At 42.3% G+C, this 24311-nt stretch overlaps 1 protein-coding gene across 1 annotated transcript in view; it reads left to right on the forward strand.

Annotated features, from left to right (window-relative positions):
- Window positions 1-15180: 15180 nt before the first annotated feature.
- The window catches only part of cdh7a (cadherin 7a), a 170184-nt gene continuing 161053 nt past the window's right edge, over window positions 15181-24311 (forward strand). The window contains exon 1 of the mRNA XM_041190435.1: window positions 15181-15211. The gene's annotated coding sequence lies outside the window, so the exon portion shown is untranslated. The remainder of the gene's footprint in view (window positions 15212-24311) is intronic.

Below are 24311 nucleotides of genomic sequence, written 5' to 3' on the forward strand. Positions count from 1 at the left end.
AGATAAGACCACTGATAGTGGAGCAATGAAAATTCAGGTTATGCGCAATAGGCAAGAATCACAGGATCACAGATATCTTGGAGCATTGTAGAACTGTACAGGGAGGAATGAAGCCATGGGAAAATAACAATTAGGTAGGCAGGCAGTTATTACATCAGCAGCAATTGCCTTGACCACCGTAAAATGTCCTAAGCTGCATCACAGGAGTATTGGGATATCGAGACAGGTGGTGACTAAAGGTTTGGTGAAAGAAATGGGTTTTAAGGAGACTCTTAAAGGACGAACTTGGGTCTATGCAACAAGACAGAATATTGTATATGTTATTTGAGCGGCTGCATGCAAGTTGGTGTTTGCTCCATTATAGAGTTCCAGTATAACAGGCTTGTTTTATTCAAGTTGCAAAGGTTCAGGGATGTGGCTCGCATGATGGATTATTATGAAGTAAATAGTGATCGATCTGTGAGATGATAACAAGTGGGCACAAAGTGAAAAAAAACAAAAGAATTAAGGAGGAGTTTGAGACAAAATTCTTCACAGCGTGTGCGCTTGGAAATTGGAGCACTGAAGCAGGGCGTATGTAGTAATTTGACATGTAATATACCTTTAAGACAAATGTTGTAATGTAAGATCACATGATCTTAATTTCCAATAGCAGAGTAACTCGGGCTACCTCTGTAGTCAGAAGTCTTGAACTAGAGTTTGAAGATTAAAGACAGAGTTTTAAGTTGTAAACGCACAAGTGTAGCTGCTGAGTTCCTTTTGTGAATAAACAGAATGTGTTTCTTCTAAGAACGGTCTACTGAATCTTCTCTGTCTTGGTGCCAACTCGGTCACCCTGAAACAAATGTGCAACCGGGATCCTTTAGCCCATAAAAACCCGGGCACTGGATCCAACAAACTGGCGACGAGAATGAAAAGCAAGAAAAGACAAGAAAGGACAAGGTAAAAAGCAAGAAAGAACTACGGAAATCAGAAGAACTGAAATCGGGCCGTATCTCGCACGGTAATTGTAAGTAAAGAAAAATTTCCTTCCTGATTGTCCAAGTAACGCTCTCAGAGCAAAGCTGCAATTTGGAAAAGAGGAGCCTTTCAATCCGGCTCAGACAACTGGTCTCACTATGATGAACACCTTGCATTCTTCTCCCAGGCCAATGACATTGCAGGGGAGGAGGAAAGCATGTGGTCCTCTTATCCACATGTGGGTGTAAGACATACAGATTAATTCAAAATTTGTTCACACCCAGTGCCCCAGTTTCAAAAAGTTTTGATGACTTAATGGACCTCGTAAAGAATCATTACCAGCCCAAGCCGTCGGTAATAATAAAATGGTTCAAATTTTACTCAAGGAATAGGGCCGCGAGGGAGACAGTTGCTTGTTATGTGGAAAGCCTGAAACAATTAACTGAATATTGCGAGTTTGGTACATCTATCGATGATATGTTTAGAGACTGTTGGTGTGCCGTATAAACAAAGATGTGATTCAGAAGAGATTACTGTCCAAAACAAATTTAGATTTTCAGAAGGCATTGGAAATCACTCTGGCAATGGAAGGTTCAGTGCGAGACTCAAAAGCCATACAGGGAGTGGCATAAAGACACCGTCCTCCACATTGGGTGGAGAGCCTCAGTCAAAAAGAACACAAAAGTGCAAAGCTTTACTCAGAAGCAGGAAGCAGCCACCGTTAGCAGACAAATTAAAAGAGATAACTTAGCAGCAAAAACATGGCATCATGGTAACAGAGGTGGAAGCAGACAACCTTATAATGGATCGCAGTTTAAAAAGATCGAATGTTTTTTCTGTCATCGAACTGGGCACCTCATGAGATATTGTAAAGATAGAATCAGGCAGACTTTCAGACAAAAACAAAAATCCAATGAGATTAACAGCATTGAAAAGCCTGAAGCAATAGATTCAGACATTTATTTGTTATATAATTTAAAGGTAGGAAGAACAGGTCTTATCTATGTAACCATGAGAGGCCTATTAGACTAGAGATACTGGCGCAGCCTCTACGCTGATAGGTGAGCATACTTTCAAATACCTGAATCATGGAGGTGAACTAAATTTGGAAAAAACTGATGCCAAATTGAAAACTTACACGGGAGAATACATACAAGTCAAGGGCATATGTAAATTCACAGTGCACTACAGAGGTCAAACTGCGAAATTACCCTTAATGGTAGTAGCAGGCAAGGAACCTAGTCTCCTTGAGCAAAACTGGCTGAAAGAAATTAAATTGGAATAGACAGATATCTTCCAACTGAGAACTAATGGGCTATTAGAGCTACTACAAAAATATGCCTCAATTTTCAAGAACAAACTTGGAAAGGTTGAAGGACTACAAGCAAAAATTCATGTAGATCCAGAGGCAACACCAAGATTGATGAAGGCAAGACCAGTACCTTAAGTAATGCAGGAAAAGGTAGACGCCAAACTGGACAGATTAGAAAAGCTGGGACTGATACAACCAGTGTGGTTTTCAGAGTGGGCAGCACCAATCGTACCTGTTCTCAAACCTGACTGAAACATTCGAAATTGTGGGGAATACAAATGAACAGGCAATAAAGTAACTAAATTGGACAGACACATCATGCCAAAAATTGAAGACTTGAACACTCAACTGGCAGGTGGAACTGTCTACACGAAGCTTGATATGAGTCATGCCTATTAACAATTGGAATTAGAGAAGGTAAGTTTATCATCATTAATACACACAAAGCTTTGTACCAATACACCCATTTACCTTGTGGCATATCTTCAGCTTGCGCCATATTCCAAAGAACCATGGAAAGCTTACTACAGGGACTGCCCCACATTGCAGTTTATTTGGATGATGTTCTCATGACTGGACTCACTGAAAAGGAACATTTGATGAACTTGGAAGAAGTTTTGAAACGTTTTTCACAGGCTGGTGTGCGGTTGAAAGAAGAAAAGTGCACATTCCAAGTGAAAGAGGTAACTTAGGTCAATTCCTAGGTAACTTACCTAGGTCACAAGGTGGATAAGGTTTTCATCCACTTGAAGAAAAAGTGAAAGCCATTAGGGAAGCACCAGAGCCAAAGAATACATCCGAACTGAAATCATTCTCGGGGATGATCAATTACTATGGACGCTTCTTGCCTAATTTGTCGAAAGAACTGGCACCCCTGTATTACCTACTCAAGAAAAACCAACAATGGCCTTGGCAAACACCACAGGAAGAAGCTTTCACAAAAGTGAGACTGTTGTTACAATCATCTACATTTCTAGTATATTTTGACCCATAAAAAGAGTTGATATTAACGTGTGACCCATCTCCCTATGGAATGGGGGCTGTGCTTTCCCATCGAATGGATGATGGATCAGAACGACCTATAGGATATGTATTGAGAACACTCAATATAGCAGAAAGAGCGTACTGTCAAATAGAAAATGAAGGTCTGTCAACCATTTTTGGTGTTAAGAAGTTTCACCAATATGCACATGGTTGTAATTTTACTATCATATCAGACCACATGACATTGTTAAGACTATTCAGTGAAGGCAAGGCTATACTCCCATAGCCTCAGCAAGAGTACAAAGATGGGCACTGATCTTAGCAGTGTACGAGTATACTTTCATTCATAGACCCGGAAGTCAAATTGCAAATGCAGTTGAACTCAGTTGTTTGCCCATGCAAGTAAAATATGTTCCAATTCCTCAAGAATTTATTTTATTATTGAACTTCCTGGACTCATCATCATTATGTGCTAGACAGATTAAAGATTGGACAAATCAAGACCCAGTCTTATCCAAAGTGTGAGATCAAGTTCTTCATTGTTGTCACAAAAACAACAATCTGATGAAATGAAACCATATTTCCAGAGAAGGTATAAAATAATAATAATCCTTATTGAGGTAAGTTGACTCTATCGATTTCACTTTTGAGGAAAGAATGAATGTTAGCATGCAGGAACAGCAAGCAATTACAATAGCAAAGGTATGTTGGCCGTTACTGCAAGGAGTTTGGAGTACAAAAGCAAGGAAGTCTTGATGCAATTGTACATAGACCATGCCTGAAGTACTGTCTTCAGTTTTGGTCTCCGTACTTAAGGAAGGATAAAGTTGCCTTTGACGGGGTGCAACAAGCATACACTAGATTGATTTCTGGGATGGGAGGGCTGTCCTTTGAGGAGCAATTGAGCCTATATTCTCTGACATTTAGAAGAATGAGAGGTGATCTTACTGAAGCATAGAAAATCCTTAGAGAGGGTGGCAGGGTGGATACTAAGAGTTTGTTTCTCCTGGCTAGAGAGTTTCAAATTAGGGATCATAGTCACAGGATAAATGGATTGGCCACTTAGAGCTGAGATGAGAAGGCATTCCTTCACTTCGAGTTTGTGAATCTTTGGAATTCTCTGCTGCAGAGAGCTCACTCAATGAGTGATATTCCCTCTAATGTACGCCTGCGCTAGCATGCAACAGTCTGGAATGTATTGAAAATTGACATAAACAGAATGCTTACAACCTTAGTGCTTTGGGAGAAGTTTTCCTTTATTCTTTCGTGGAATGTGGGATTCACTGGCAAGGGCAGCATTTTTTGCCCATCCCTAATTGCCCTTAATGAATCAGCATGATGTAAGTATAATACTTGTAAATTGTAGAGCGTCCATGGACAAAAGAGTCATGCTCAGTAGGATTGTAGCTCACCTTATTTAAAGAAAGTTTAAAGAAAGTTTTTAAATTGGATAGAATTTTGGTCATTAAGGGAATCAAGGGGATTGGGTGGGAAGGTGGAATTGATGTTGAAGATCAGCCATGATCTTATTGAATGGGGGAGCAGGCTCGAGGGGTCGTATCACCTAATCCTGCTCTTATTTCTTATGTTCTTACGTTCCATTGGCATTATTAACAGTTATCAAATGTGTTCTACATTGAGGTGCTAAATCAAATTAAAAAGTGACCACAAGACAGAATTTATTGCAGTGAATTGCTACCATCTCTAATCTTTCTCATTCATGCAAACGGTCCATCTGGTAGAGCTATGCAAATCAAGAGATAATCACATTTTTGTTATTAGAGATTATAAAAGACTTTGTAATATTATTATGCTAAGTTGTGTAAGAGTCAGAACATTGCAACGTGACTTTCTGGATGAAAAATTAATTTTCAAATTGCTTGTATTACTAATCTTTTCAGTTTTAAGTAGAGTCACAGCATTTCTGCAATATTCGTTAAATGCTGCATCTGACCTGACAAAGTTAACAGGCCTGTATAGAAAACAAGCTGCGTCTTAACCAACTTTTTTCTTAATTATTTTGAATGCAGAATTGTGAAATACAGAGCATCATTGAACTGAGTGAAAATATTCATCATAATAAAGCCAAGCTAGACAACCTCATGTTTTACATGGGCTTTAATTTGGTTCCACCTGTTACATTTATAACCTGGAAATGAAACGTAGTGACGATATCATTCAATCATTTACTCAATTTGCTTCAATTTCTTCTTGCTGTCATTTGAAACAGAGATGCTGGCAGTATCTAGTTAAAAGCAAAATACTGAAGATGCTGGAAATCTGAAATAAAACAAAAAATGCTGGAAAAACTCAGCAGGTCTGGCAGCATCTGTGGAGAGAGAGATACAGTGTTAATGTTTCGAGTCCATTTGACTTCTTCAGAGCTGAAGAGAAGTAGAAACGTGATGGATTTTATACTGTTTAAGAGGCAGCAAAGCAGGTGAAGCAAAATAGAAGGTCAGGGATATGTGGGAGCCAAGGAGAAATTTGACAAAGATGTCATGGATACAGGACAAATGGAGAAATGGAGTGTTAATGGTAGTATTAAAGACAAAAGAAGGTGCTGATAGTGGCATAAAGGTAAGTTAGCATAACGTGTTAATTGCAGAACAAGGGTCCGTGCCCTGTGAAAGCAAAACATAAGAACAAGTGACAGATGACCCTGTATGGGGTGGTGGGGATGGGGTATGGGGAGGGGTGTGGTGGTTGGGGAAGAAAATTATTTTAAAAAGAAATAAGTTAATAAATAATAATAATAATTTCAACTTGCTATTTCAACTCACCATCTAGCTCTCATGCCCACATATCCATCCTTGGCCTGCTGCATTGTGCCAGTGAAACCCTACACAAACTGGAGGAACAGCACCTCATCTTCTGATTAGGCACTTTGCAGCCTTCCGGACTTAACATTGAGTTCAACGACTTCAGATTATGAACTCTCTCCTCCATCTTTAACCCTTTTTATTTTTACATTTATTTTTCCAACCCACACCCCCATTCCCTACCCCAAGGGCCATCTGTCACTTGTTGTTATGTTTTGCTTTCACAGAGCGCTGACCCTTGTTCTGCTATTAAAACATTCTGCTAAGTTACTTTTATGTCACTATCAGCACTTTCTTTAGACTTTAATACTACCATTAACACTTCTTTGTCCTGTGTCCATGACATCCTTGTCAAATCTCTCCTTTGCTCTCACCTATCCCTGATGGGGTGGGAGTGTCAATGGGAAGGAGTATCAAGGAGCTGAGGTGTCAATGGACTGCGGGTGTCAATGGAGCAGGGCTAACAATGGGGTGGGTTATCAATAGGGTAGGGGTGTCAATGGGGTGGCGACAACAATGGGGCAGTGGTGTCAGTGGGCTGCAGTTGTCAGTGCGGAACAGAGGTGTCAATGAAGTGGGGAAATCAATGGGGTTGGAGTACCAATGGGCGGGGGTATCAATTGGGCAGGGGTATCAATGGGTGGTGATGTCAATGGGGTGGTGGTATCAATGACGTGGGTATCAACAGGGTGCAGTATCAAACGGGTGGTGGTATCAATGGAGTGGGGATATCAATGGAGTAGGGTATCAATGGCTAGGGGTATCAATGGGGTGGGGATATCAATGAGGTGGGTATCAACAGGCTGCAGTATCAATAGGGTGGTGGTATCATTGGAGTGGGGATATCAGTGGAGTAGGGGATCAATGGCTAGGGTTATCAATGGGGTGGGGGTATGAATGGGGTGGAGGTATCAATGGGCTGTGGGGTAACAATGAGCTGCAGTATCAATGGGGTGGTGGTATCAATGGGGCGGGGATGTCAATGGGGTGGGGGTATCAATGGGTTGGAGGTATCAATGGGGTTATCAATAGAGTGTGGCATCAATGCGTGGGAGTATCAATGGTATGGGATATCAATGGGGTGGGAGTATGAATTCAATGGGGGAATGAATAGAGTGGGGGTATGAATGGGGTGGGGGTATGCATGGAGTAGGGGAATGAAAGGGGTGGGGGTATCAATGGGGTGGCATATCAATGGGTAGGTATCAATGGTATGGGGATATCAATGGGGTGGGGTTGTCAACAGGGTGGGAGTGTCAATGGGAGGGAGTATCATGGGGGCAGTGGTGTCAGTGGGCTGTGGGTGTCAAGGGGGCAGGGCTAACAATAGTGTGGGTTATCAATGGGTTAGGGGTGTCAACAGGGTGGCTGTAACAATGGGGCAGAGGTGTCACTGGGCTGCAGGTGCCAATGGGGCAGAGGTGGCAATGAGGTGGGGATATCAATGGGTGGGAGTATCAATGGGCTGGGGAACCAATGGGGTGGGGGTATCAATGGGTGGCGATGTCAATGGGGTGGGGATATCAATGGGTGGAGGTATCAGTGGGCTGGGGAACCAATGGGGTGAGGGTATCAATGGGTGGCGGTGTCAGTGGGGTGGGGGTATCAATGAGTGGGGGTATCAATGTGGTAGGGTATGAATGGGGTGAGGGAATGAATGGGGTGGGGATATCAATGGGTAATGGGGTATTAATAGACTGCGGTGTCAACAAGGTGGTGGTGTCAATGGGGCGGGGATAGAACCATAGAACCATAGAACACTACAGCACAGAAAACAGGCCATTCGGCCCTTCTAGTCTGTGCTAAAATATTATTCTGCTAGTCCCATTGACCTGCACCCAGTCCATATCCCTCCAGGCCCCTCCCATCCATGTATCTATCTAATTTATTCTTAAAACTTAAGAGTGAGCCTGCATTTACCACATCAGATGGTAGCTCGTTCCACACTCTCACCACTCTCTGAATGAAGAAGTTCGCCCTAATGTTCCCCCTAAACCTTTCCCCTTTCACCCTAAAGCCATGTCCTCTCGTGTTTATTTCTCCTAATCTAAGTGGAAAGAGCCTACTTGCATTTACTCTGTCTATACCCCTCATAATTTTGTAAACTTCTATCATATCTCCCCTCATTCTTCTACTCTCCAAGGAATAAAGTCCTAACCTGTTTAATCTTACTCTGTAACTCAACTCCTTATGACCCGGCAACATCCTAGTAAATCTTCTCTGCACTCTCTCAATCTTACTGATATCCTTCCTGTAGTTAGGCGACCAGAACTGCACACAATACTCCAAAGTTGACCTCACCAATGTCTTATACAACCTCACCATAACATCCCAACTCCTGTCCTCAATACTTTGATTTATGAAGGCCAGTATGCCAAAAGCTTTCTTTACAACCTTGTCTACCTGTGATGCCACTTTCAGGGAACTATGTATCTGAACTCCCAGATCCCTTTGTTCCTCCGCACTCCTCAGTGTCCTACCATTTACTGTGTATGTCCTACCCTGGTTTGACCTTCCAAAATGTAACACCTCACACTTTTCCGCATTAAATTCCATCTGCCATTTTCTGGCCCATTTTTCCTGTTGGTCCAGATCTCTCTGCAAGCTTTGAAAGCCTTCCTCGCTGTCCACAACGCCTCCAATCTTAGTGTCATCAGCAAACTAGCTGATCCAATTCACCACATAATCATCCAAATCATTGATATAGACAACAAACAACAATGGTCCCAGCACAGATCCCTGAGGCACACCACTAGTCACAGACCTCCAGTCTGAGAAGCAATCATCCACTACCACTCTCTGTCTTCTCCCACACAGCCAATTTCGAATCCAGTTTACAACCTCTCCATGGATACCAAGTGTCTGAACGTTCTGAACTAACCTCCCATGTGGGACCTTGTCAAAGGCCTTATTAAAGTCCATTTAGACAACATCCACAGCCTTTCCTTCATCTACTTTCTTGGTAACCTTGAAAAACTCTACAAGGTTCGTATAACACGAACTACCACGCACAAAGCCATGCTGAATATCCTTAATCAGCCCTAGGCTGTCCAAATAATTATATATCCAATCTCTCAGAACACCTTCCAATAATTTAGCTACTACTGACGTCAGGCTCACTGGCCTGTAATTACCTGGTTTACTTTTGGTGCCTTTTTTAAACAACGGAACAACATGAGCAACAACAATCCTCCGGCACCTCACCCATGGCTAAGGACATTTTAAATACTTCTGCCAGGACCCCTGCAATTTCTACACTAGTCTCCCTCAAGGTCCGAGGGAATATCATGTCAGGCCCGGGGGATTTATCTACTTTTATTCGCTGTAAGGCAGCAAGCACCTCCTCCTCTTTAATTTCTTTCTGTTCCATGAAACTACTACTTGTTTCCCTTCCTTCCTTATACGCTATGCCAGTTTCCTGAGTAAATACTGATGAAAAAAAACTATTTAAGATCTCCCCCATCTCGTGAGGCTCCACACATAGATGACCACTCTGATCTTCAAGGGGACCGATTGTGTCCCTTACTATCCTTTTACTCTTACCTTCACATTATCTGCCAAAGCAACCTCATGTCTTCTTTTTGCCTTCCTGATTTCCTTTTTTAGTATTTTCTTACATTTTCTATACTCTACAAGTACCTCATTTGCTCCTTGTTGCCTATACCTGCTATACACCTCTCTCTTCTTCTTAACCAGATCGCCAATATCCCTTGAAAACCAACGTTCCCTATGCCTGTTAACTTTGCCTTTAATCCTGACAGGAACATGCAAACTCTGCATTCTCAAAATTTCACCTTTGAATGCCTTCCACTTACTGAACACATCCTTGCCAGAAAACAACTTATGCCAATCCACTCTTCCTAGGTCCTTTCTCATTTCCACAAAATTGGCCTTTCCCCAAATTAGAATCTCAACTCGAGGACCAGACCTATCCTTATCCATAATTAGCTTAAAACTAATGACATTGTGGTCACTGGACCCAAAATGTTCGCCTACACATACTTCTGTCACCTGACCTGTCTGGTTCCCTAATAGAAGATCAAGTATTGCATCCTTTCTGGTTGGTACCTCTATATATTGATTTAGAAAACTTTCCTGAACACATTTGACAAATTCCAAGCCATCCAGCCCTTTTACAGTGGGAATCCCAGTCAATATGTGGAAAGTTAAAATCTCCTACTATCACAACTTTCTGTTTCTTACATCGGTCTGCTATCTCGCTGCAGATTTGCTCCTCCAATTCTCTCTGATTATTGGGCGGTCTAAAATACAACTCTATTAGTGTGGTCACATCTTTCCCATTCCTCAGCTCCACCCATATGGCCTCTGTAGACGAGCCGTCCGGGCTGTCCTGCTTACGCACAGCTGTGATATTTTCCCTGACTAGTAATGCCACTCCTCCCCCTTTCATCCCTCCCCCTCTATCACGTCTGAAACAACGGAACCCCGGAACATTGAGCTGCCAGTCCTGCCCCGCCTGCAACCAAGTCTCACTGATAGCAATAATGTCATAATCCCACGTGCCAATCCATGCCCTGAGCTCATCTGGCTTTCTGACAATACTCCTGGAATTGAAGTAGATGCACCTGAGAACATTTCTATCACGTACGGACCCTTGATTTCTGTCCATACATGCATTCCTCACTTGACCTTTATCCTCCTCCACCTCACTATCTGCTCTAACACTCTGGTCCCCCTCCCCCTGCAAATCTAGTTTAAACGTCCCGGAGTAGCACTTGCAAACCTACCCGCAAGGATGTTAGTCCTCCTCCAGTTCAGGTGCAAATCGTCCTGTCGGAACAGGTCCCACCTTCCCTGGAACAGAGCCCAATTGTCAAGAAACATGAAGCCCTCCCACCTGCACCATCTCGTTAGCCACTTATTTAGCTGCATTATCCTCCTATTTCTAGCCTCACTAGCATGTGGCACGGGTAGCACTCCTGAGATCGTAAACCTGGATGTCAATAGGATGGGGGTATCAATGGGTTGGAGGTATCATTGGGGGGTAACAATGGGTGGAGCTATCAATGGTATCAGGATATCAGTTGGGTGGGGGTATGAATGGGATGGGGGTATGTGTGGCATGGGGGAATGAATGGGGCAGGGATATCAATGGGGTGGGGTATCAAGGGTGTGGGTATCAATGGTATGGGGATATCAATAGGGTGGGGGTATCAATGGCATGGGGATATCAATGGGGTGGGGGTATCAATGGATGAGGATATCAATGGGGTGGGGTTATCAATGGGTGGGATGTCAATGGGCGGTGGGGGGGTATCAATGTGGTGGGAATATCAAGGGTATGGGATATCAATGGGGTAGGAGTATGAATTCGGTGGGGGAATGAATAGAGTGGTGGTGTGAATGGGGTGGGGGTATGCATGGAGTGAGGGAATGAATGGGGCGGGGGTATCAATGGGGTGGGGTATCAATGGATAGGTATCAATGGTATGGGGATATCAATAGGGTCGGGGTATCAATGGGTGGGGACGTCAATGGGCAGTGGGGGGGCGGTGGTATCAGTGTGGTGGGAGTGTTTACAAAGAGTCTCCCTGGAACTTGAGGAAAGGATCAAACGTCTATTTATCAGTCAGCCATAACCATCCACCCTTCCGTTACCTGCCAATCTGCAATCTCAGCAATGCTGAATGGATACTTGAGCAGGGCATGAAAGGGTGGCAACTGGTGCATATGTCTGCATGTTTCTGTGTTTGTCTGTGCATGCCTGTGTATGTGTGTGTGTGCTGTGTGTGTGTGTGTGTGTGTGTCTGTGTGTTCGTTTGTGTGTGTGTGCTGTGTGTATGTGTGTGTGCTGTGTATGTGTGTGTGTGCTGTGTATGTGTGTGCATGTGTGTGTGTATCTGTGTGTGCTGTGTGTGTATATGTGTGTGCTGTGTGTGCTGTGTGTGTATGTGTGTGTGCTGTGTGTGCTGTGTGTGTGTGTGTGTACTGTGTGTATGTGTGTGTGCTGTGTGTGTGTGTTGTGTGTTTGTGTGTGTGTGCTGTGTGTGCTGTGTGTGTATGTGTGTGTGCTGTGTGTGCTGTGTGTATGTGTGTGTGCTGTGTGTGCTATGTGTGTGTGTGTACTGTGTGTATGTGTGTGTGCTGTGTGTGTGTGTGCTGTGTGTGTGTGTGTCTGTGTGTGTGTGTCTGTCTGTGTGGGCTGAATCATCCAGTCAGATGTGGGCCCGACACGCCGAAGCATAAAATGACACGCGATGACATCGGGTGTGTGTCCCAACATCATCACGTGTCATCTCGATATTTTGTCTGGTGGCGCACGCCAGAGGCGGCTGCCAGCTGCCGAAATGTCAACAGCCTATTAAGACCATTAAGAATGTAATTAAACTAGTTAAGAATGCTTAACAAAAGTCGAAAAGCCTGAGCAGCCTTCCCATTTTTCAGAAAACCTCATCCATGGACAGGATGAGGTTTCCTGAAGCTTTTAGAAAATCAATGAAATAATTTCCCCACCTTTACAAACATGTCTCAACTCATGTGACACTCACATGAGGGGGACACATTTAAATAAATCTTAACATCATTTATTCAAATTTTTTGTTGTCTATTCAATATTCCTGAGGCAGCTCCATGCCTCAAGGAGATTGCTGTGCTCTTTCGTGCACATGCCCTGACTTTCCCTCCTCCCCCCATCCGCACAGGGAGCGCTGAGCGCTACCAGCCCCCAGTTACGCTGGTGGGCCTTAATTGGCCCGCCTGCATAAAAAGGAGGCATGCAGCCAATCGCAGGCAGTGATCGGCTCCATGCCTGCCCCGCCCGCTCCTGCCCAGCCCACCCGCCATAAGTAAAATCCTGCCCTGTGTGTTTGTTATGGCAGGCAGATGGTAAATGCCAAGCTGCCCAAATCCCAGAGGGAAACTTGAAGCAGCTGCCACAGCTGTTTGCAATTTGTACTTATTTTGAGATGTGTGCTTTGAATTTAGTAAAAAGAAGGCCACCAAGTCTTACAGATTACTTATAAAACTAAATTAAACCTTAATTAATAGAAGAAATGATTTTAAGCACATACATAGATCCACAAATTAGTACTATGATAACTTCTAAATCCCCGAATTAATCTAAACCCTAGTTATACCTCTGCTAAGGCAATAGTGAGACACATAGATTTTAAAAGACCCAGGCAAAGTGACACACAATACCCTGAACAGTCGAATTTAAAATGAGATTTTCTCAGCTTCAGTCCCTTGAAGACAGCAGCTTGAGGCTTAGATGCTAGAAGCTTTTCACGCTTGTGTTAGATCTTAGAATTCCTGCCCTTACACACAGTCTTCTCTCCTTTATACACATTTTTCCCTTTGAATGCTAACTCCCAATGTTTCATTATATCTTTAGTAATACCTCTTTAATAATAAAATAGTACCAATTTTACCAGTAACCTTTGGGAAAAATAAACACACGGGCTGGGATTTTGCAGCAGGACCGAAAGATCCCAGTGGCAGGTGGGTGCAGAAAATCTCACCCACTATTTCTTAACTCCTCCTGACTAGGTGTAACATTTCACACCCTCTTTATAATTTTTAAAAAACTAATTCATGGGATGTTAGCTTCACTGGCTGGCCTGGCATTTATTGCCCATCTCTAGTTGCCCTTGAGAAGGTGATGGTGAGCTGCCTTCTTGAACCTTTGCAGTCCATGTGGTGTAGGTAAACCCACAGTACATCATCTGATACATCAAAGTCTTCAGACCAGCTGCCTTTAATTCAATTAAGTCCCCCCACCCCCACACACCCATAGACACAGACCCCACTATTACTCTACAATAAATTTTGATAACATTATAAAAACGATTATATCTTCCTGACAATGTGTGTATATGCCTGTTTGGCTGTGTGTGTCTGTTTGTGAGTTTGTGTGTGTGTGTGTGTGTACCTATGTGTATGTTTGTGTCTGTCTGTGTGTTCCTGTATGTGTGTGCCTGTGTGCCTATCTATGTGTGTGTGCATATGCATGTGTCTCTATGTGTGTGTGTGTGTGTCTGTATGCATCTGTGTGTATGTGTCTGCATTTGTGTCTCTGTATGTGTGCTTGTATGTGTCTGTATAAGAGTGTGTGTCTGTATGTTTGCGTGCGTGTGTGTCTGTGTGCATCTGTGCCTGTCTGTGTGTCTTTGTGTGTATGTGTATGCGTGTGTGTGTGTCTGTGTATCCGTATGTGTGTCTGTGTGCCTATGTCTGTGTGTGTGTCTGTATGAGATTGTGTGGAACTGTCTTTCAGCACGAGTCAGCTATTTCAGGAGAGGAAAGCTGAACATTGCAATGGGTGTAATAATGTGGGCCAAGTCTTCCTGTAGCTAAAAGCGGACTGATCTCCTTTCAAGTTGCATCTTGACATTACATACTTAATTTTTTGCTACTGGGTGCTTGAAAATAATATGAAGGAAAATACATTATCATGTCTGCTTATCGAAAGAAAGAGGTGCGCACATTAAAGCTTGTAAACCAATGTACCGAGCAGGAGCAGAAGGTTTTTACAACCCGGGAGAATCTAACGGGAGCCTCCTAAGGAGAATGAAAACGAAAAGGTTGAAGTTCTTCGAGCAGGCAACCTGTAAATCCTGATTAGTTTTGTGACTTCGCCTTGCGTGCCCCAGGAGTTCAATTGATCACTTGCTCTCTGACAAGTTAAAAAAAAATTGACTGTCTTTGCAGAGGTGCGGTCCTTTCAAATGCAAATACCCTCCCTCCCTCTCTCTCTCTCTGGGAAAGATAGACTGTGTTCAGTCCCGCTCCCCCAGCCATCCCCCGATTATTTTTTTTTGTCTTCTGTCCAAAGGAATCCATCTGTAGATTCCTTCTTGTTGCTCCGGGTGCTGGTGCTCAGGGTGCAGAAGTCGTCTTGGTTCCTCCTTCGTCCCTTTCAGAAATCTCTCCCTTCCCACTCCCCCCCGCCCCTTGACGGAGACTCGCTTGGGCTGAGGCAATTTGAGCAATGTTCTTCACTCCCCTCCTGCAGACAGCACGGCACACTCTGCCTCTGCTGTGTTAACACCCGGACGGACAAAAAAAACCCAGCAGCTGCTTGTGCACATTTTGAAGGACAGGTAACCTTTAACTGGACATTAAATCCAAATGCTGGCTATGCTGTTCGGTGCAATTGACTGATAACTGAAAGGTAAGGTGTTAAACAACTTGTACTGCGTGTTTCTTCCTCTTTAGCAGGACGGGGAGAGGCGGGGTGGGGAGAGCTGTTTTGTCTAATTTGATCAGTAAGACCGGTTGGTTAGATTGAATAAGAGATTTAAATCCCCTTATTTATTTCATCAGTATTCAGTGGGCAGGATCAGCTCTGCAGTGACTGTACAGCCTGTATATTGACTGAAAGTCGGTCTCCTCATATCATCTACAGATTTGCCATTCTATTGAATTCTTAGCCCTTTTCCATTGACTGGGAGAGCTGTAAAGGATCCGAATAACCGTTTTTGAGTGTTCAGGGATCAGTTTAACCATGTCGGCATTGCTCTGGTCCAGGTGAGTCAGTGCAGTACCCCACAAGCTCAGCGTTGGGTAACGAGAAGTTGCAGGCGAACAATCTCCGGTTATTATTATTATTATTCAAATCATCTTTCTACAAATGGCATTTCTAATAGCAGTTAAGAACCAAGGCTCTCCCGGATAAGTAGCGGTGCTCTCGAAGGGCTAGCAATTCTCTAGCCATTGCACTTTCCAACTCGCCTGAAAGAGCAAGTCCTCTTTTATTTTTGTTCTGAACGCTATCTTGACTGTTCAGTTTGGATTGAGCTCTCGACGTCATAAACAGACAAACCAACATAGGCGTAGGAATGGATTAGCTTGCTGCTTGGATAGTCCGCTGATTGTTTGAGTTTCAAAAAATTCTACAGTAAACTCACTTCGATTTAGCCCGTTGTGTACGTGCATGTGGTGTGTGTCTGTGATTGCTTCGTACCACATTAAAAAAAAGAGGATTCAGTCCGCAGCGTTCTAGAAATAACTCAAGCTGTGATCATTATTCCGAATTCTTTGCAACATAATCTGATTCATTATCGCTCCCATAGAGTTTGGAGCCTTCCTGTGTTTATCGCAGGGATATTCAGCACTGAAAGGAATACACTGTGCCCAGCACAGTACTAGAAATCATTCTGTAGAAACATCGATGTTGGGATAACCATCTCTCAATAATGATGCAAATCTGTCTGTTCGCCTATCATCACTGTTCTGATATGTTTGCAAATCTCAAAAGCATTTTATTTATGTTTGTGTGAGTTTTGTATCTACCTACAATTAAAGGGTGCTCTCATTTACGTTTGATGGGACAAATTGCCTCTCTACCGTGTATGTGCCTTACCTATATACATACTATGTTTTTTAAGCATAGAAATGACAGCAGGTATGGTGAGGATCTATACTGTAACACATATGGGCTATGCAAGATACAGAATAGCCTGCCCTTATGGTATACGTCGATCTGCTTGCTAAACAAGACATATGTGTGAGTTATTTATGCAGTTTGCTCACTGCGTAAGCTGTGTGTGTTAGTTATAAGATATGTGTCATGTAAGTTGATCTGCATGATGCACATGTAACAGTTGTTAATTCTGGGATTAGACTACATGTTGGTTTGCATGTTGCAATAAGCTTTGTCTGTTAGTTACAAGATAACATGGCATAGATGGGTCTTCATGGTGTGCCACTTACAATATCAGTTATAAAAATAGAAAATGCTAGAAAAACTCAACAGGCCTGGCAGCATCAGTGGAGAGAGACAGGGTTAATGTTTCGAGTCTGTATGACTCTTCTTCATTACAATGTCAGTTATTGGAGCAGGCATATGTTGTACGATGTGTACGGTCTGCCTGGCACAGAAGTTTATGCTTGCCAGTTTTAAGAAAGTTACTTATGTGACGTGCTAGTTTCTTAATGGTGCATCATGTCCATATGTATACATGATACTTGATTAGCAAAATACATGTATTGCATAGCATGCAGCAAGGCAATCTATGCAAACATAATTCCATTTAGCATGGAAGGAGGCCATTCAGCCCATCATATCTGTGCCAATTCTTTGAAAGAGTTATCCAATGAATCCCCCACTCTCCTTCCCAGTTGAAAGTTACAATTGAGTTTACTTCCAACACCTTTTCAAATAATTCCAAATTCCAAATTATAAAAAAAATTGTTGAGTAAAAAATTCTCATTTTCTCTTGGCTTTTTTGTCAAGCATCTTAAATCTGTGACCTCTGGTTACTGACTCTCCTACCTATGGAAACAATTTCTCCTTTTTTTTTCCATCGAAACTCCTCTTGACTTTGAACGATGTCACTAAATTTTCCCTGAACCTTCTTTGTACTAAGGAGAAGAATCCTCATTTCTGCAGTCTCTCCAAATTACTGAATTCCTTTGTCCTTGGCCTCACTCAAATAAATCTCCTCCACACCCTCCAAGGCCTTGATGGCTTTTCTAAAGTGCGGTACCCAAAATTTAACACAATGCCCCAGCTGCGACCTAACCAGTGATTTCTGAAGGCTTAGCAGTACTTCTTTCCTTCTGTCCTCTCTGCCTCAATTTATTAAACCAAAGGTCCCATATGCTTTACATATGTGAGTGTAGCCATAAGATTGCATGATAGAGGGTGTGCTTCGGCATAAATTTTATAGATAATGCATATTTTCTTGTAGGTGAACACTTGGAAAGCATAATTTGTTGAAGACTAGTCAGCATTGATTCAGGAAAATGAGGTCAATTTAGCCAAACCTTAATATTTCTTAAAGATTTGAGTTAAATTCTAAACAGAAGAGGTCGAGATAGTATTTTGTACTTGGAATTGGAGTAGGTCGCACATCAGCAATTAGCAGCAATTATAAGAGGACACAGAATTCCTCTCCCGCTATGGATAGAAAATTGTCTTTATGAGTGGAAGCTATTCCAGCTGAAGAGAGGTTATTTGGCAACACAAGGCATTGTTCTTGAGACCTTAACTATTTTTAAGATATAATATTCCCTTGGATGAAAGATCAGCAGGGAAAATTTCCCGAGTTTGCAGATGACACCAAAATAGGAGGGCAACAGGAAATAAGAAACACTGTTTCGATAACTAGGGCCGTTAGGTGGCAGATACAATTAAATGTGTTCAAGGTGAACTCATTAGTATGGACTCATGGAAATAAGGATTGAGGTTTGAAACAATGCTGTAAATATCAGGGTAAATATTGGATTAGAGTGGATAACTGTATAATAATCATTATTACAGTAAGAATACTCAGCTACAGTGACAAAAGCAAGTATGGCACTGGTAACAATAGCTGAGGGAAAGAGTTCAAATCTTAGGTTTGCTTTATAATGTGTCAGACACAACCTCATCTGCAGTGATGGTAGTGTAATTATAGAAAGGATGTTTTTTGTGTTGAGCAATTTATTCATAATATTTCCTAGAATTCGCAGCATGAAAGGTATAAACTTATGCTGAATCTCAGAGTCTTTAATTGATGAGGAGATGCCTGAGAGTGTATAGAGGTAAGTTACGAGGATGATTCTGGGGGGCTTTTAACTCCCTCCACATGAAAGCTGCAGGGAGTTAAATAGAGATGGTGAATGTACCAACTCTGACTTTACTTTCACCAGAGTCCTTGCAGACCAGCTTCAATCAGGCGGGAGCCTCACTAATCTATGGCAGTTGGGGTCCTATGATGTACATAGGAGCTGATGGCATTTTGCCTGGCAGTATAGCAGAAGGGGCCCAAAAAAGATCAGGACTACTTTTCGAGGGGTTGGAGTGGCAGGAGGAGCAAGGGGATCATTTCTCCAGGTTACATAAGAATGATGTAGGCCATTGCCAGCCTACAGTCACTCCCTCCACGATCACAACCTCCATGCACATCCCAACCTGCTCTTTACCCAAGAGTTATGCCAGCCTGGGCCTATGAGTAGCCTTCTTGTGAGCCAGTTGGTGGAAATCATCATTGTGCCAGTTTTACAGTGGGCAGTTGATTGGAATTGCATGGGCAGTTAGTCATAGAGTTGTGGAATAAGTAACCAGGAAAAGTATTGATGGAGGCCCTATCAATGAATTCAAAAGACAATTGACTGCGCCTCCTGGAGGGAGAAGGTTCTAAGGGATGTTGTGAGAAGGTGCCGTTTCTTGAGGAGGACACTGAATGGGATTGTTCTCCTTAGAGCAGAGAAGGCTAAGAGGAGAATTGACAAAGGTGTTCGAAATGACAAAGTGTTTTTATGAGTAGATCCTTAAGAGAACCAATTTCCACTAGTTGGAGGGTTGGTAAGCAGAGGGCACAGAAGTAAGATGGCAAAAAATCCAGTGGGGGGTGGGGGACAATGGGAATAGAGGATTTTCTTTTTTATGCAGTGAGACTTGTCTGAAAGGACAGTGGAAGCAGATTAGATAGTAACTTTTAAAAAGTGTTGGAATTTGAAAGAAAGTTTGCAGGGCTATGGGCAAAGAGCTGGGGATTGGGACTGATTGGACAGCTCTTTCAAAGACCTGGCACAGACATGATGGACAGAATGGCCTCCATCTGTGCTGTATGATTTTATGACTCTTAGTGATGGACCTAATTTAACACTTAACCAGGTCTTTAAATTAAACCATACATTTATCTTCAATACTGGCTGTACTGTTATTAGAGGGCGCTAGTTAGCTTAGATGGCTATAGGGTGGTGCAGAATAAGGCCAACAGGGTTCAATTGCTGTACTTTCTAAGGTAGTTCTCAGGGCCTTACTCCTCACCTTGCTCCCTAGTGGTATTATAGCATAAACCATGATTAGGAACTCTTGGACAATGAGGATGCTACATAGAAAGAGAGAGAGAGAGAGAGAGAAAGCGAGAATCTTATTAGATCCCTGCCTGGATGAAACAACAGTCATAGTTGATATTTTTTCACTTGGTGTTTTCCTAGAGAAATACTTCTGCAGCCAGGGTTTGGAAAGTAAATGAGGAAGACAGTGAGAAGAGGGTATGTTTTTTTCCACATCTCTCAAGCTGGTGCAATGGCAGGACAACTAAAGATTGGATTAAAGAGGTAGCAGCAGGTAGGCCAGTGCTCTTGCTGGTCAGAACTGTGTTGACATATTGTTAACACGAAAGGAATGTAAACAATAAATGGGTTAAAAACAAATCCTAGTGTAAAAATGGATGATATTTCCTGTAGGCAGCTATCTTGCATTTCAGTGAAATACAATGCCTTTTCCAATAAAGCCATAGAGTTGCTGCAGTATCAAGCATTAAATGTGGCCCCTTTTAAGATGGACAAAACGGAACGATAAAACAAAGGAAACTTATTATAAAAATAAATAATAGAAATACTCATGTCCAGTAGTGGAATACTGTGAACCAGTTCCTTTAGCATCTTTCTGAATTCTGCTGGTATTAAACTGTATTAAACTCTGCTCTGTTAGCCATTTGTAGCTGTTGTCTTCATCAGCCTTTTTTCTGGAAAGTGCAGAGACTAAGGTAGCTCAGTACTTATTACAATGCCATATGTTTGTTTTGCCCTTTTACACTGTGTGTGTGTGTGTGTGTGTGTGTGTGTGTGTGTGTGCGCGTGTGTGTGTGTGTGTGTGTGTGTGTGTGTACTGCAGATGCACACCTACAGTATGTTCGGTCCATTTAAAATGCTCCCATGAGAATATTCAGGGCAGTTACTGGCAAGAGGATGCAGCCCAAGCAGTCTTGTGTCATCTGGCAAAGGGAGTTAATCGTGTTTGATCACACTGACTTACAGCCAATGTGCTCTGCGATACCTTCTGTCTTGACTTGCTACAGCAGTAGCTGAGATAGGGAGCAAAAATGTGACTGGGCACAGCAAGGTGGCACAGTGGAGTCCGAGGAAATACTCTTTTAAACACAGAGCTAAGCCAGCAAATAAACACAACTGCCTTCATGCAAATGCTTCTGTTTGTACTCCTCCAATAACAAAGTTGAGGCATATTTAAGAATAAACTTAAGGAGGAGATAGACAGATTTTTAATGAGTGACAGGTTGAACGGTTATGGGGAGAGGGCGAGGAATTGGAGTTGAGGCCGAAATGAGATCAGCCATGATTGTAATGAATGGCGGGGCAGGCTCGAGGGGCTGAATTGCCCACTTCTGCTCCGAGTTCTTATGTTCTTATGTTCTATATTCACTGCTCCATCATGACTGAATATCCTCAGTGAGCTGTGACATGACAATATTGGCAGTTGCCATACATACATATTTTGTAAAATAAGAGGAAACATTGGCACATACACCTACAACAGTGAACACAAATAATTCCTTTAAATCAGTAATCCCCAGGATAATTATTTTCTGATGGAATAGTAGGTTTAAACAAAACTTGACTTTGAACTGCCTTGCTATTAAGTAGCATTCAATATTTTTGACACTTCCACAGTATTGGACATATCCCTTCCTTCAGCTGCTCAAAGAATTTTTGTTAAAAGAAAATAAACTCAATTTCTGCGTTACTTGTAACTCAGCATTTTAATTGTTGAGTGAATCCAGGTTTAGCATCTCACATATGTTATATGTTATATTCTGTAGGGAAAGTGGAAAATCTTTTCGTTCCGAAAGTTCGACCTCAGTTTTATAATTTATCAAGAAGTATTTTCTTTCATCTTTTCTATAAACTCATTTGTATGTTTTCAATGTAAGAAGGCATTAAACTGCCGCTGAATCTTAGTACTCTGACTTGTAGATGACATCAAATTGGAGAATTATACAGCATTGAAGAAGGCCATTCAGACCATCGTACTCATGCTGACTTTTTGAACAACAGCGGCAAATCAGAAACAGAGAATGCTGAAAGTCAGTCGGACTGGAAGCTTGAAGTTAAATGATTGTGTTGTGCGGGATTGTCTGTATGTTTCCTGTTTTTAGTTCAGATTCCCATCATTTGTGGTTTTCATCCTGATCTAGATCCTGCAAACTGCAAGGGGGATTTTAGTGTTCTCGATGAGTTAACATCCACAAAGGCTTGGAGCTACAAAGAGAAAACTACATTTGAAAGAAAAGCTGCAATGCCGGAAGAATCTTCAATCTACCTTTCTTCAAACACTTCAGGGCCTTGTCACAATAGGTGGTCCCTCAGCATTATTTCCTGAGGCACTGTCACTGAGTAACCTCTAATGAGACTGCAGTAATGTCTGCTTATCATAACAAGAACAGATGAATATTATCTGGTCACCTTCCTTATCAGATTTGCATTCAGTGACCTTGGTATGTTTCTCTTTCCGACTTTTAAAAAAATTTACATGATTAATCTTTGTGTTTTTTGAATGATTTCTTAAGGGAAGGAAAACATTTTAAAAAACAGATCAGTAGCAGTTTGTGCATAAACCTTTGCATATGTCAACATTGATTTAAAGATACAAAGTGTAAGTTGTACACTGCTGAGGGGGGATTTGAAAGAAAATTACTTTCCCCAGTTCTGTTACTGATTGCGTTCCGACATTATATGTCAGAAACATTTTCTACATTTGTGGTTAAAGAACTTCAGCCTCCCACTTCAATCCATCACACTTACAGTAGGGCCGTGATGACTAGTTTGATGATTGGTGACAGGGCTGCTTGCGGTTTTACTGTGTTCTTGGTTAAAGTGAAGGCTGCTTACTGTATCATTCATTTCAGACATACTTAAAATTACTTAGAATCTACACCACAAAATCAGGCCATTCATCTTAACTGGCCAGTGTTCGTGTTTATGTTTCATATCAGCATCCCCTCATCCCTCTTCATCTCACCCTATCAGCATCTTCTTCTATTCTTTCACCCTTATGTATTTATTAAGCTTCTCTTAAAATGCATTACATCTCAGCTATATGATATGGTGGTGAATTCTGCATTCTTACCACTCTCTGGGTAAGGAGGTTTCTCCTGAATTCCCTGTTGGATTTATTAGTGACTGTCATATATTTATGACCCTGCATTCGGGACCCCCTCCTGTGTGGAAAAGTTTTCTATATGTATTCTATCAAAGCCTTTTATAATCTTAAAGACCTCTGTTAGGTCGCCCCTTAACCTCTTTTCTGGAGGAAAGAGCCTCAGCCTCTTCAATCTCTCCTGATGGATATAACTTCTCAGTTCTGATATCATCCTTGTGAATCATTTTTGTGTCTTGTCCACTGCTAATATATCATATTTATCATGTGGAACCCAAAACTGTGCACAGTACCCCAAGTGTGGTCCAACCAAAGTTCTACAGAAGTTTAATGCAACTGCTTTGTTTTTCAATACTATTCATCTGGAAATGCACCCCAGTGCTTTTACTGGCCTTATTAATTTCTGCTGTTACATCTAGTGACCTGCACACCGCAATCTGTTTGCTTTTCTACTATTCAGACTTTTATTTTCCAAGAAGTATGTGACCTCCTTATTCTTCCTAACAAAATGCATCATACGCATGTGTATGATTTTCCCTCTGGTTGACAGTCAGCTGAGACACAGTAACGTGTTTGCACTTGGCATTGCTTCGGTAGTCATGCTCGTCACTGTGCTATCCAATTCGCCCCTCCCTGCTTCCCTTCCCACCTCAATCCATGCTGGGAAAAGCACAACTCTCTCAGGGATATTGGGAGCAGCATCAAGGAGTGAAGAGGCAGGAGATCTGCGGACCCCTTAGGCAGTAAATGTATCTGAAACCACATATTTCAGTTATGTGTGGCACCACTGGCATCAAATGGAAGGTGTGCTTGCTTGAGCAGCCAAAAAAGTGGCTTTATGTTATTTTATTCAGCCACAAATCATTTGTATGGGGTGCAGGTGATATGTCAGATCTAACTTTGCTTTGGCTCAAATTTCAGCTCTTTTCCAACTTGCCACTGCTGGTCACTTAAACAGTAACTATGGCCCTGGCACCAAATCAGAACATGAAAGGTATCATGCAACTATTAACCCTCCTGTTGTGCTTCTGATTGGCAGAAACATTCCTATTCAGCTAGGTAAACAGTGGGCAGGGAGCCTTGGCGCAGTGTAGCATTCTTGCCTCTGAATCAGAAAGTTGACAGTCCCACTCCAGAGAGTCCTGCAAAGCTGAAGCAAGAGTCTGAATACTGAGTTGATGTCCAGAAAGGTGCTCAAATCCAATGGGAATGGATCTAGCTGGTTCCCCCATTCCAGGCTAATGATGTGTCCATACAAGAAGATGTCTTCTTGCTGAGAAACTCAGAGTACAATCTGCTTGTAGTAAAAAGCAGAGCAAGGAATGGCTTACTTTCTTGTTAGGCACATAAGAGCATTAGCCAAAGTCCATAAAGGAATGTA

This window comes from Carcharodon carcharias, chromosome 6 (assembly GCF_017639515.1).
Source record: "Carcharodon carcharias isolate sCarCar2 chromosome 6, sCarCar2.pri, whole genome shotgun sequence".
NCBI lineage: Eukaryota > Metazoa > Chordata > Chondrichthyes > Lamniformes > Lamnidae > Carcharodon > Carcharodon carcharias.